This window comes from Pinus tabuliformis, chromosome 8, assembly GCF_031772625.1.
Source record: "Pinus tabuliformis cultivar Carrire ecotype Pingquan chromosome 8, CPIR1, whole genome shotgun sequence".
NCBI classification, from domain to species: domain Eukaryota; kingdom Viridiplantae; phylum Streptophyta; class Pinopsida; order Pinales; family Pinaceae; genus Pinus; species Pinus tabuliformis.
Genome location: NC_142294.1, coordinates 852,712,001 through 852,725,847, shown reverse-complemented (window position 1 = coordinate 852,725,847; position 13,847 = coordinate 852,712,001). Strand labels below are relative to the sequence as shown.

The following is a 13,847-nucleotide window of genomic DNA, read 5'->3' as shown; positions in this document are numbered from 1 at the left end:
GGTCGACTGCAAAAACTAGCTGCTGAAGCTCATGAATCCATGAATGAAAATGTGTCCCTTAATGATATTCCAGGAGGTGCAAAGGCATTTTAGTTTTGTTCCAAGTTTGGCTACGGGATCATAGTCACTGAAAGTTCCCTGAAAATCGTGTCTACACATTTTGTTGTAGACTGCCTTGAAATGATTGAAGGAATAAAGAAATAAAACTTATCATTGAAATTGGATACCTTTCTCAATTCAAACCTCCTTAATGGCTAGAAAGATTCTGTCATTGCATTGCGTGCTACGAAGTCATTCTTGCTCTGGTCTAAAAATACGAAGATTATTGGTCGATGCATTGATGCTGTAGCTTGGAAAGCATTGAACAGATCTAGTAAATGTAGACGTTTACTTATACAAGAACTTATACGATGCAAGATCAAAAATCTTTCAGAAGCATATTAAACCCTACATTGAATGAAATTCATAGCCAACATTATCACCTTGTACCTAAAGATTGGTGGGTTGAAGACATCATTGAAGTCACGACACATTGTGAAGGAAACAAAAGTTAATGTGAGAATCAAAATTGTTGGTGAAATTGCAGGCGCGGTGCACAGAATAGGTGGCGCGACGCACATGGGCTGCACGGCACATTGGCCCAACCATCTATTGTAAAATTATATGGGTTCGGAACATCCAAGAGGCTGGCACACTGGGTCTCCTGCGCGGCGCATACTCTTAAAAGCCTAAAACTGCTAAGAATTGTTCCAAATGTGCGAGTTTGCCAAGGATAACGGACCTAAAGCATGTTACTACAACCATAATCATGCCAACATCCTGTGGTATGGAGATGGCCGCATTACTGGAAATGATGCAGTTTAATTCTTCTCCTTTTCTCAGTTGTCAAGGCCTGAACTCAAATAGGTTTGGGCTGTAGCAGATTCAAAACGTCAGGGCTTTCTTAGCTTCAAAGAGTTTTTCTTAGCAATGCAGATAATCTCTCTTTGTCAAACTGGAAATGAGATGATATTTTGAAGAATGCAGAACTAGAGAATATTAGCACCCCAGTCATGGAAGGATTGGATGAACTGCTAGCACAAATAGATGGCAGGCACAAGCAGTTTATTGCTTTACATCAAAAAACTCAAAAAAGGTACCCATGACTCTGGTAACAACAAGAATTGATGGTCCAAAGAGGCTTTATCTAGAGGAATTGTAGCCATTGGAAGTCACTTATAGATACGATGATTTTGGCTCACCTACAATGACGGATAGTGACTTCGATACAAAACCGAGGGTCATGCTGTTGGGTCAATATTCCACATGGAAGACTACATTCATCAAGCATTTACTAGGTACTAGATATCCAGGTTATCATGTTGGACCAGAACCTAATACAGATTGCTTTATTGTTGTCATGTCAAGTCTCGATGGAAGAAGTATACCTGGTAATACAATTGCAGTGCAAGCAGATAAGCCCTTTAGTGCACTGACCAGATTTGGCTCTGCATTTCTCTCAAAATTTGAGTGTTCACAAATGTCACTTCCTCTTTTGGATTATTTTACCTTTGTAGAGACACCAGGAGTTCTTGTTGGAGAAAAGCAGAGAACTCAACGCATCTATGACTTCACTAGTGTGACTTCGTGGTTTGCAGCAAAGTGTGATCTTATTCCTCTATTTTCTTATCCTTAGAAACTGGATATCAGTTATGAGTTTAACCGTGTTATTGGATCTCTTTGTGGCCATGATGACAAGATAAGAGGGGTCCTCAAATAAAGCTGATCAAGTTGATACACTGTACCTAACGACGTTATATGGAGCTTTGATGCGGTCCCTAGGGAAAGTATTGAGTACCCCTGAAGTTACAAGGGTGTACATTGGTTCATTCAATGACAAACCTATAAATGAGGCTGCTTTAGGTTCAATGGAGAAACAAATATTCGAGAAAGAGCAGGAGGATCTTTTAGTTGATTTAAAAGACATTCCTAGGAAGGAATGTGATCGTCGTATAAATGAATTTGTCAAGCGCGCTCCAGCAGCCAAGATTCATTCGTATATTATCAGTCATTTGAAGAAAGAGATGCCTGCTATGTTGGGCAAAGCTAAGGCGCAACAACATCTCATTGAGAATCTGGAGGAAGAGTTTGCGAAGGTGCAAAAGGAGTGCCACTTTCCAGTTGGTGATGTTCTGGATATTCAACATTACAAGGAAGTTTTAAGTGCATATCAGATTGATAAATTTGAGGAGCTCAAACCAAATATGATTCAAGCAGTGGATGACATGCTGGGCATTAAAAGGAAACATCTTCTGTCAAAGTTATTTTTATTAAAAATTAGTGTCTATGCAAACAACAAAAAGAAAGTGAATGCTCAAAGATCGAATGCTCAAATTTAAAATGTATGGATGCGTGTTTCTCCGGAGCCACGTGGTCATCTCCATATCAGGCACGCGAAGGTTGCTCTTGTAAACCAATACTTTTCTCATGAGGAATAAAGAGAGCATAATCATACGCTTTGAAAGACATGAATCCTGCTAAAGAGAGTTATGAGCGTGTTGAGAATATTTTAAATGAGTTGGATACACTCGGCATCAAGGGAGAAGGACTCACATATAACGCAGTTAATGGGGAGGGCTGAGAAACTGATCTCTGAGGGAAAGTCCTATGTAGATGACACACACCAAGAGCAGATGCAGAAAAATAGGAAGCGGGTTGCTTAGTTTGTCTTCAGCCACGATTTCATGGGACCCATGCTACAATTTTGCCTTTTTAATTGGTCATCATAGGAATTAAAATGTAACGCTACTCCTTGAACAAACAGTTGTCTCTTCAGTTTCAGTTCGTTAATGATGATTAAACAACTCCCTATCTTCATCGATTCGTTTTCCCACTTCTGAGTTTATTTATGGTATTGAAAATCATTTGTAAAGGGTTGGAATTTCTGGGAGCAGTGTGGAGGACAAACCCAGCACTTTCATTGTACAGTGTTGGCAGAGATTTTAATGAAATGATGCAGCTCTGATTCCTTAGATCCATGTGGTGTGAGTTTAGCATATGTTTTTCTTACCGTTTCATGAGTAAATTGTTATGTTTTCAGTCCATCCATAATCGTTTCCAGCTGAATGTTTTTTTAACTAAGAAAGGTAGAATTCAGTGTATTGCTTTGCCTGGGAAAAACATTCATCCTCTGTGTGTCTTCATCTATTTGAAAACGATTCATTATATATGACATTTTCAGATCCTCAACAGTCTGTCCACTCCATATCATTTCAGTTTGATTGTGAAACCCCATGCCTATCTTGCCTAACGAAATAATCTGTATCTTTGATTTAATTTCTCAGCTACTGCTGTCCTTTGGTGATATACAGCTCAGAAAATTTATTCATTTAATCAATTACCTCTCTTTCATATCTATTTACTAGCCTAAAATTAGTTCTCATTTTAAGTCATCTCAGATCCTATTGAGTACTCTTACTGAGTTGAATTGGAGGGAGCTCGCTCCTGTCCTCGTAGGGCTAGCTATGAGGCTGAGTGTGGTTTGTGGTTATCCTGAATTTTGCCTTCCTTTAGCCTAAGGCAGATTTAGGCTCTAACATAGTGGTGACTCAACTGGGGACGGAAATGGTTTGCTTGTAGATTGTCTTGCCCCAGTACATATCTCAAGTTCAGATATGATGGTTGATGGTGGACAGCGATCAGACATAAGAAAGCTGAAATCATTCACCTGGCGACTCGATTCACTGAAGAATCCAACAATCAGTGCTTCATGGTGACTCGACTACAGAGAGATCAGTAGCTTTGAGATTGTCAAGATGGAACGGGCTGCAAAAATATATGCTCCTATGAGCCGAGAGCACATTCCAGGCTTTCCAAATAAGATTCCAAAGGTAGATTGGTCACGGAATTTGCCTACATTTAAAGATGATGGTAGGAAGGATGTTGCTTTACATCTAGTTAGATTTCACATGCATATTCGGAAGTTGAAATTTGATTTTCCCGAAGATTGCTTGATGAAAATATCCCTGGCCACTCTGGAAGGTGAAGCTCAATATTGGTATTAAAGTTTTCTGCCTGCTTTTATTTACTGTTTAAGGGATTTTCATGCCATTTTCTTTGAGAAGTATAAAGAAACTTATCCATCATTGAATTTAGCTCATGAGTGTTGCAAGCATGCTTATGGTTTTATTGAAAGCCTTGAAAAATATTATGAGGATGATAATTTCATGGATGAAGAGATCATGGAAGCCCTGTATGAAAATCCATTTCAGCAGCATAAAGACGACCATGAAAATTTGCAGCATGATCAAGATCTTAGTACGGCGGAAGATGAAGGAATTTGTCATCCTGACAGTCAGCAGGAATTACATGAAATGGATCAGTAGTATGAGGAAAATTTGTACACTCCTTCACTTGAAATTAATGAAGACAATCATTGTTTGAGCAAGAGAGAACAAAAAGTATTATCTCCTTTGTCTGAAGACGAGATAGATCAACTCTTGAATTGTCATGTTCTAGCTCAAGTTAACGCAGATCTGTAGTGTGCACATGGTCAAGAAGGTGATGGTTAATCTTCTTCCTCTTTTGAAAATGATGACAGTCCTATAAGCAGCTTTATAGATCAGTAGGTTGAAGATTTCCATATGGCTGAAAGTAATGAAAGAGGAAGTGTGGTTTCAGATTTGTCCATAGAAGAAGACAGCATGCATAGAAGTCAAGTGTCAAACTTAGAATGTAATAATGTTAAGACAGCCATTTCAGATGTAGATTCAGATTGTGATGACCAAGAAAACCTTGTATTAAGTCCCATGAAGGAGAGCCTACTACTAAAATCATCTGGAATGAAGAAAACAGAGTTATGGATTCAAATGTTCTCATGCCATCAGAACAAAGCCTTCATATAGAGGAAATCCAGTCAGCTCATGAACAGCAAGATGAGATCTTTGCTCAAGTAAGTGAAAAAGTCCCTCTGGATGAATTTATGGTAGATGATAGAAATGTTAGTGTTGGGTTTCAAGAATCATCTGAAGTTTCTTTTCTCATGATTGATGAAAGTGATGAATGTAATGAGAATCTGGCTGTCATATCATATGAGGATGATCTACAATATATTCAGACTTCAACAGACCAGACCATTCAGGATTCCCTTTCAGATTCTTCCTCATATGTCTCATGTTTTGAAATGTTCTTTGAGAAGGAAATCTTCTCAGCTACTTGTTCAGAATTTTTTGAGGACCAGGAACATACTAAAGTACATTATGAAACAAGAGAAAAAGACACCTTGTTTCTTCAACAGGAGGTAAATCTTCATGTTTTTCAGGATCCAATGGTAGATTTGTTGCAGTCAGCAGTGAAGGTGATTATTGCAGTATTCAGTGATGAAGGAGATCATGGTCAATCATGTTTTTGGATGCCTAGTTACCAGTATCTGTTGTTGACAAGAAGATCCGATCAGGAAAATCAATCAAGAAGGCATCTGCTTGATTGGTTGCATTGGCATTATGATATAGTTTGATCGCGTATTTTCTTGTCAGAAACATAGGTGGTCATGTAAAACCACCAAGCTTTAAGTTCTAAGTTCAGGTCTTAGTAATTTTGAGTTAGTTTGTTAAAGTCAAGTTTTTTAGTCATTTCAGCAGTCATTTCAGTTTAAAGTTCAGTTAGTTTGTGTCAAAGTATTGTGTTGTTTGTCGAAATAATGGACTCCATAGCCCAATGGATGAAGGCACTGTCTATCTCTTCCAGTTATCTTCCATTCTTGGCACCTCCAAGGAGCTACCATCCCCATTGGAGCCAATGTTAGAGTCAGTCTTGTCAGTCCTCCATCAGAGATCAAAACGCTTTTTGCATTTCATTTTTAGGTGTCTCGCTCAATTCACTCAATTTCATTTCGCTAGGGGCATGCCATAATCCGACGGAAGGACCTTGTTATTCATTCCCCTCATGCTTTATCCTGTTGGCTTAGGTCTATTCGTCGAATCAATTATCAGGTCATTTACAGTCCTGTTTGATGTCTAGGTTAGCAAAAGTGTTATTTTAGTCACTAGGCCTAGGGTTCGGTCTTCAACAATTTCAAATAATACCCACAGGCCATGAGGATGTCTCCAATAAGTCTTCATTTCAGAATGTCTATTATAAATAAGGCTCAAGAATGATTCTTCTTCAAAACAGAGTTTTGAAGAAGAAATTGTCAAATTTGTTTTGTGTAAGAGAATATGTAATTTTAAAAGCTTTCAAACATGCAATGTCTCAGGCGCAACCCTGGTCACCCTCTGCCAAGATCATATGCCAAACACCCCTGCAAAATTGATAAAGAGGGTCATCATCAGTTCAAAAAAGTCAAGAGGAAACAAGTAAAACAGAGTTTATTTGAAAGTGAGAAAGTGCCAAAAGTTCTGCGGCATTGGCAGGACAGTTTCTGTTGAAGTGCCTATTGAGTATGTTGTGAAAATTAAGGACACAATGTTCTTGTTGCACAAGTTTCCACTTCCTTCAAAGTCTGGTCGACTGCAGAAACTAGCTGTTGAATCTCATGAATCCATGAATGACAAGTGTCCCTTAATGATATTCCAAGAGGTGTAGAGGCATTTGAGTTTTGTGCCAGGTTTGGATATGGGATCATTGTCATTGAAAGTGCCCTGAACATCACGTCTACATGTTGTGTTGCAGACTGTCTTGAAATGATTGAAGGAATAGAGAAGGGAAACGTAACATTGAAATTGGATACCTTTCTCAATTCAAGCCTCCTTAATGGCTAGAAAGATTCTATCATTACATTGCATGCTACAAAGTCATTCTTGCTCTGGTCTGAAAATCTGAAGATTATTGGTCGATGCATTGATTCTGTAGCTTGGAAAGCACTGAACAGATCCAGTAAATGTAGATGTTTACTTATACAAGAACTTATATGATGCAATATCAAAAATCTTTCAGAAGCATATTGAACCCTATATTGAATGAAATTCATAGCCAGCATTATCACCTTGTACCTAAAGATTGGTGGGTTGAAGACATCATTGAAGTCATGACACATTGTGGAGGAAACAAAAGTCAATGTGAAAATCGAAATTGTTGGTGAAATTGCAGGCACGGCGCATAGAATAGGTGGCGCGACGCACATGGGCTGCGCGACGCTCTGGGAATGACCATCCAGTGTAAAATTATATGGGGTGCGGCGCATCCAGGAGGCACGGTGCATTGGGTCTCCTACGCGGTGCATTGGGTCTCCTACATAGAGCATACTCTTAAAAGCCTGAAACTGCTAAGAATTGTTCCAAATGTGCGAGTTTTCCGAGGATAACAGGCCTAAAGCATATTACTGCAACCATAATCATGCCAACATCCTGTGGTATGGAGATGACCGCATTACTGGAAACGATGCAGTTTAATTCTTCTCCATTTCTCAGTTGTGAAGGCCTGAACTCAAATAGGTTTGGGCTATAGTAGATTCAAAACGTCAGGGCTTTCTTAGCTTCAAAGAGTTTGTCTTGGCAATGCAGATAATCTCTCTTTGTCAAACTAGAAATGAGATGATATTTTGAAGAATGCAGAACTAGAGAATATTAGCACCCCAGTCATGGAAGGATTGGATGAACTGCTAATAGGAACAGATGGCAGGCACAAGCAGTTTATTGGTTTACATCAAAAAACTCAAAGAAGATACCCATGACTCTGGTAACAACAATAATTGACGGTCTGAAGAGGCTTTATTGAGATAAATTGAAGCCATTGTAAGTCACTTATAGATACGATGATTTTGGCTCACCTACAATGACGGATAGTGACTTCGATACAAAACCGATGGTCATGTTGTTGGGTCAATATTCTACAGGGAAGACTACATTCATCAAGCATTTACTAGGAACTAGTTATCCAGGTTCTCATGTTGGACTAGAACCTACTACAGATCACTTTATTGTTGTCATGTCAGGTCCCGATGGAAGAAGTATACCTGGTAATACAATTGCAGCGCAAGCAGATAAGCCCTTTAGTGCACTGACCAGATTCGGCTCTGCATTTCTCTCAAAATTTGAGTGTTCACAAATGCCACTTCCTATTTTGGATTATTTTACCTTTGTAGAGACACCAGGAGTTCTTGCTGGAGAAAAGCAGAGAACTCAACGCAGCTATGACTTCACTAGTGTGACTTCGTGGTTTGCAGCAAAGTGTGATCTTATTCTTCTGTTTTTTGATCCTTACAAACTGGATATCAGTGATGAGTTTAAGTGTGTTATTGGATCTCTTCGTGGCCATGATGACAAGATAAGAGTGGTCCTCAAATAAAGCTGATCAAGTTGATACACAACACCTAACGAGGGTATATGGAGCTTTGATGTGGTCCCTAGGGAAAGTATTGAGTACTCCTGAAGTTACAAGGGTGTACATTGGTTCATTCAATGACAAACCTATAAATGAGGCTGCTTTAGGTTCAATGGGGAAAGAGCTTTTCGAGAAAGAGCAGGAGGATCTTTTAGTTGATTTGAAAGACATTCCTAGGAAAGCATGTGATCGTCGTATAAATGAATTTGTCAAGCGCGCTCGAGCAGCCAAGATTCATGCGTATATTATCAGTCATTTGAAGAAAGAGATGCCTGCTATGTTGGGCAAAGCTAAGGCGCAACAACGTCTCATTGAGAATCTGGAGGAAGAGTTTGTGAAGGTGCAAAAGGAGTACCACTTGCCAGTTGGTGATGTTCCGGATATTCAACATTACAAGGAAGTTTTAAGTGGATATCAGATTGATAAATTTGAGAAGCTCAAACCAAAGATGATTCAAGCAGTGGACGACATGCTGGGCATTAAAAGGAAAAATCTTTGGTCAAAGTTATTTTTATTAAGAATTAGTGTCTATGCAAACAACAAAAAGAAAATGAACGGTCAAAGACCGAACGCTCAAATTTAAAACGTATTGACGCGTGTTTCTCCGGAGCCACATGGTCATCTCCATATCAGGCATGTGAAGGCTGCTCTTGTAAACCAATACTTTGCTCATGAGGAATAAAGAGTGCATAATCATACTCTTTCAAAGACATGAATCCTACTAAAGAGAGTTATGAATGTGTTGAGAATATTTTAAATGAGTTGGATACACTCGGAATCAAGGGAGAAGGACTCACATATAACGCAATTAATGGGGAGGGCTGAGAAACTGATCTCTGAGAGAAAGTCTTATGTAGATGACAGACACCAAGAGTAGATGCAGAAAAATAGGAAGCGGGTTGCTTAGTTTTTCTTCAGCCATGATTTCATGGGACCCATGCTAGAGTTTTTCCTTTTTAATTGGTCATCATAGGAATTAAAATGTAATGTTGCTCCTTGGACAAACGGTTGTCTCTTCAGTTTCAGTTCGTTAATGATGATTAAATGACTCCCTATCTTCATCGATTCATTTCTCACTTTTGAGTTTATTTATGTTATTGAAAATCATTTGTAAAGGGTTGGAATTTCTAGGAGCAGTGTGGAGGACAAACCCAACGCTTTCATTCTATAGTGTTCGTAGAGATATTAATCAAATGATGCAGCTCTGATTCCTGAGATCCATGTGGTGTGAGTTTAAAATATTTTTTTCTTACTCTTTCATGAGTAAATTGTTATGTTTTCATTTCATTCATAATCGTTTCCAGCTGAACATTTTCAAGTAAGAAAGGTAGAATTCAGTTTATTGCTCTGGCTGGGAAAAACATTCATCCTCTATGTGTCTTCTCCTATCTGAAAAGGATTCATTTTATATGCCCTTTTCAGCTCCTCAACAGTCTGTCCACTCCATATCATTTTAGTTTGATTGCGAAACCTCATGTCTATCTTGCCTCACGAAATAATCTATATCTTCCATTTAATTTCTCTGCTACTGCTATCCTTTGGTCACATACAACTCATAAAATTCAGTCATTTAATCAATTACCTCTCTTTCATATCTATTTACTAGCCTAAAATCAGTTCTCATTTTAAGTCATCTCAGATCCTATTGAGTACTTTTAATGAGTTGACCTGGAGAGAGCCCTCTCTTGTCCTTGTAGGGCTATCTACGAGGCTGAGCATGGTTTGCGGTTATCCTGAATTTTGTCTTCCTTCAGCCCAAGGCAGATTTAGGCTCTAACAGGACAGATAGAGAGAGTCAATATGATTTTGGAGGACATGTTGAGGATGTATGTTATGCATCAACAATAGAAGTGGGAGGATTATCTTCCACTAATTAACTTTGTCTACAATAATGGGTACTAGGAGTCACTCAGGATGAGTCAATTTTGAGGCACTTTATAGTTGGATTTTAATACTTCTATCAATTGGAGTGATCAAGTGAACATTGTATTGATTGGACCAAACATGTTGGTAGAGATGGAAAAGGAAATGAAAGTTATCAAGAAGAGTATAATCGAAACACAAGTCATACAGAAGAGTTATGAATATCAACACAGGATGTTTAAGTAGTTTTAGGTTGGGGAACATGTGTAGTTACGCATCAAAACTACAAAGACCTTTGTGAGGATTGTACCATGTGCCAAGGTGGCACCTCAGTATTGTAGTCTTTTCAAGCTCCTTGAGAGGATTGGACCAATGGCATACCAACTTACAGTACCTTGGACAGTGAAATTACATGATGTTTTACATCTGTTATTACTTAAGAAGTATGTGAATGATGTTGATCATGTAAGTGGTTGGCCTGTGTTGTAGGTGGAGCTAGAAGGACAATTCCAGTCGAAACCTTTGCAAATTTTGTAGTTAAAGATTCTCATGCCCCATAATCGAGAAATCGACCAACTTAAAGTGAAGTGGAATAAGTTTGGTCTGGATGAAGCTCCATGGGAGAAGTCTAATTAGATGTGGGTTATGTATCCATATCTCTTCACTAGTTGAGTGGATATATTTTGGTATATGTTTTGATGTTGTGTTTTGGTTATGTCTATATATGCATATGTATGTTTTAAATATCACATCGATCTATGTTATAAAGCTCCAATTAGTATGGTGTTAATGATATGTTGGCTGTGTCTTGAGTAGTACGATATGGTGTAAATGTTGCATCGAGCTATGTTATAAATTTTAATAGGAAACGTGAGTTTTATTTGTTTATAAGTGTCATTGAACACCAATGAGGATGTTCCCCTAAGGGGGATGGGTTTGTAACAACCCCTAATTGATTTCATGTGTAAATAAATAAAAACAATAGACAATGTCATCAGACACGTATTCCAAGTTGAATATTAGGCAAAACATAGTGGCATGCATCACTGACATTTAATAAATCGTATGGAAATTGACAAATGGAAAAGAGGAATTATTTGGCATTTTATTTATGGAAATAATGGAAAATAGCAGAAAAGGGAAATGAAAGGTAACAAAATTTGCATGAGGAAAATTGAAGGAAATTGAGAGAAAATGAAGAAAATAAAGGCCTTAATGATAAAAAGGATTATGGGGACTAGTTCACAACATTTTGTCAATTTTATCTTGGAGCTCTCTTTTATTCTCCCTCTGATACTCTTACACACTTAGATAAATCTTGAAGAATTCTTGTAGCACTCTAGTTTTCATTGGATTTGGAGAAAGAAGGAAAAGGAAAGTGGGAAAGAATAAGGGAACAGGTGGATCAACAAATACAACTGGATTTCTTTGTAGGTAACATATTGCGTGTGTGACTTTCCTTATTAGCTATCGATGCATGGTATATGCATGTTATTAAATGTTTATGATCTACCGTTGGCATGGAGGATTGTGTGGATTAACAATGGTTTTTCCTAGCCCAACCATTTATTGGATAGCCATGGCGTTATGGGTTTTTCCACTTGTTTTTTTTTCTAATTGGTGCTTGTGAGCCTCAAAATAGATTGGTTTCAGTTACTAGTCCTGGACCCTAGGTTGGAAAAACACTCTAGAGTTCTTGGTGGGTTGAGTTATTAGTACTAGAGCTAGGTTGGATAACAACGATGGAGACCTGGAAGGTTGTGGGTTGAGTTACTAGTTCCTAGATCCCTCTACAACTTTGGTAGACACTGATTTGGTTCATGTTAGTAATGTATTACCATGAGGTAGAATCCTTGGCTGAGGGTTGAGTTGGTTTGGAATATATAAGCCCTATTTTGGTTTTATTTTGTTTATTCCATGAGATCCCACATTCGCACTTGGAATATGCCACAATGGTCATTGACTGAAAGAGAGGTTTGGTTCAACCCAATATATATTTAGTTGGTATGTGGAAGTCCTTGACTTGGTTAGATTTTGGATATGACAATTGTTGGGAGCGAGATCCCCCAAGCACAATTTTGGGGCTAAATTCCCATGTTTTGGTCAAATGTTGTAATAAACTCGTGAAGACTCCACATTTTCTGGTTGCGGAGTGCGAAGTTGTCATAAGTCATAAACGGTTGTCTGCCCTTAGTTTTCACTAGTAGAAAATGGTGAAATTAGTGACTACGTGACTAAAACAGTTAGTCGCAACAACTTTTCCAAGTGAAATACTACCAAAAATTACCAATATTAAGTGACCCAACTAAAGACGACTAACATAAATGACTAATTTAGTCACGAGTTAAAATATACAACTAGTTAATAAGTAATAGTACTAAAAATGACTAACATGAATGACTAGTTTAGTCTAGGAATAAAAATATGACTACCTAAGAAAAACTACAATAATATGAATTAGTTGTTTATGTTAGTCATTTTAATTACATCACTTCAATAATCTAAAATTACAAGTCATAGGGGATTCAAAGGTTGTTAGATTGGATGAATGGTTATACTTCCTTGTGCATTTCTTTATTGGATCAAAGGATGATTAAAATTATGGAGCTTATTAGAATCTTTAGGGTCTTATCATTTGATCACATTCACGGGGAATCAAATTCAAAGGTTGACAAATTATCGAAAAGGGGAGTGGGCCAACAACAACTTTTTCAACATGACATGACCACCTATATATGTTGCAACAAGCTTGCCAAATTATTTAGTTGGTTACACATATATTTCATATTTCTTCTTCGTCTTGCAAAGTGGTAGTGCTAAGGAGAAGATATGAACTTTGATCAAAGAAAGTTCACTTAGTACCACTACCAAATTTCCTTCATGTAACTTGTCAAATGTTTTAAGTTTGCTTCACAAATTCTCATTGTACAAAAAATTACTTTTCTAAACCTCTAATTAAGACTACAACCCTCCAACATATCTAACTATTGAAACTCTTCTACCTTTGTTAGAGTCTCCTTAGATGTGCACTCATACCTGAAGTAGAACCTAACATCACTAGCATCTCTAATGTGCATGCTCATTCCCTATTTTAGTGCTTCATTGAAACTACATTATCACACTACTTAAAATGAAATGTTCATGACTTAAGGGAAAACATCTACTTTTCTTATAGCAACCTAAACTATGTGAATGACTAGGAGAGAACTCCATTTTCTCAAGATGAAAACATAGGGTCTGACAATATCATTGGCACAACAAGTTGAATATATTTAACCTAAAGAAAGATGTGTATTTTACTCCTTCCAAATTTGACATATGAATGTTAATAAACTAACACTTTAATTAAATCCATTTACTATATATTCGATTTCATTCTTACCCACTTAATATGTAAAAACACCTAAATGTTTTCAATACAATTAGGTTAAAGGCACTTGTTTCCTTCCAACATCTCACAGTTTGCCTCCATAAACTTTAATAACAAAATCATTACATAAAAACATAACCATAGCCTTACATATTCATAGACTCTAGAAGTTGGATTCAAAAGATTTGACCAGTAAAGGGAAGTGGAAAAAAGAAACATTTGCATTCTTTCGCAGGGCTTTTCCATTCTTCCATAGGGGCATACATAAGCTTGGGAATAATCGATTGGCCTTGATCCAAATGGTGCCTAGCTTCAC

The 13,847-nt window shown here is 37.7% G+C and overlaps 3 pseudogenes; all 3 read left to right on the top strand.

The window, feature by feature from the left end:
* Positions 1–1,793: 1,793 nt before the first annotated feature.
* LOC149238249 (EH domain-containing protein 1 pseudogene) lies at positions 1,794–2,378 on the top strand (annotated as a pseudogene).
* A 5,364-nt stretch (positions 2,379–7,742) lies between these two features.
* LOC149238247 (EH domain-containing protein 1 pseudogene) lies at positions 7,743–8,881 on the top strand (annotated as a pseudogene).
* LOC149238248 (EH domain-containing protein 1 pseudogene) lies at positions 7,750–8,262 on the top strand (annotated as a pseudogene).
* Positions 8,882–13,847: the final 4,966 nt, after the last annotated feature.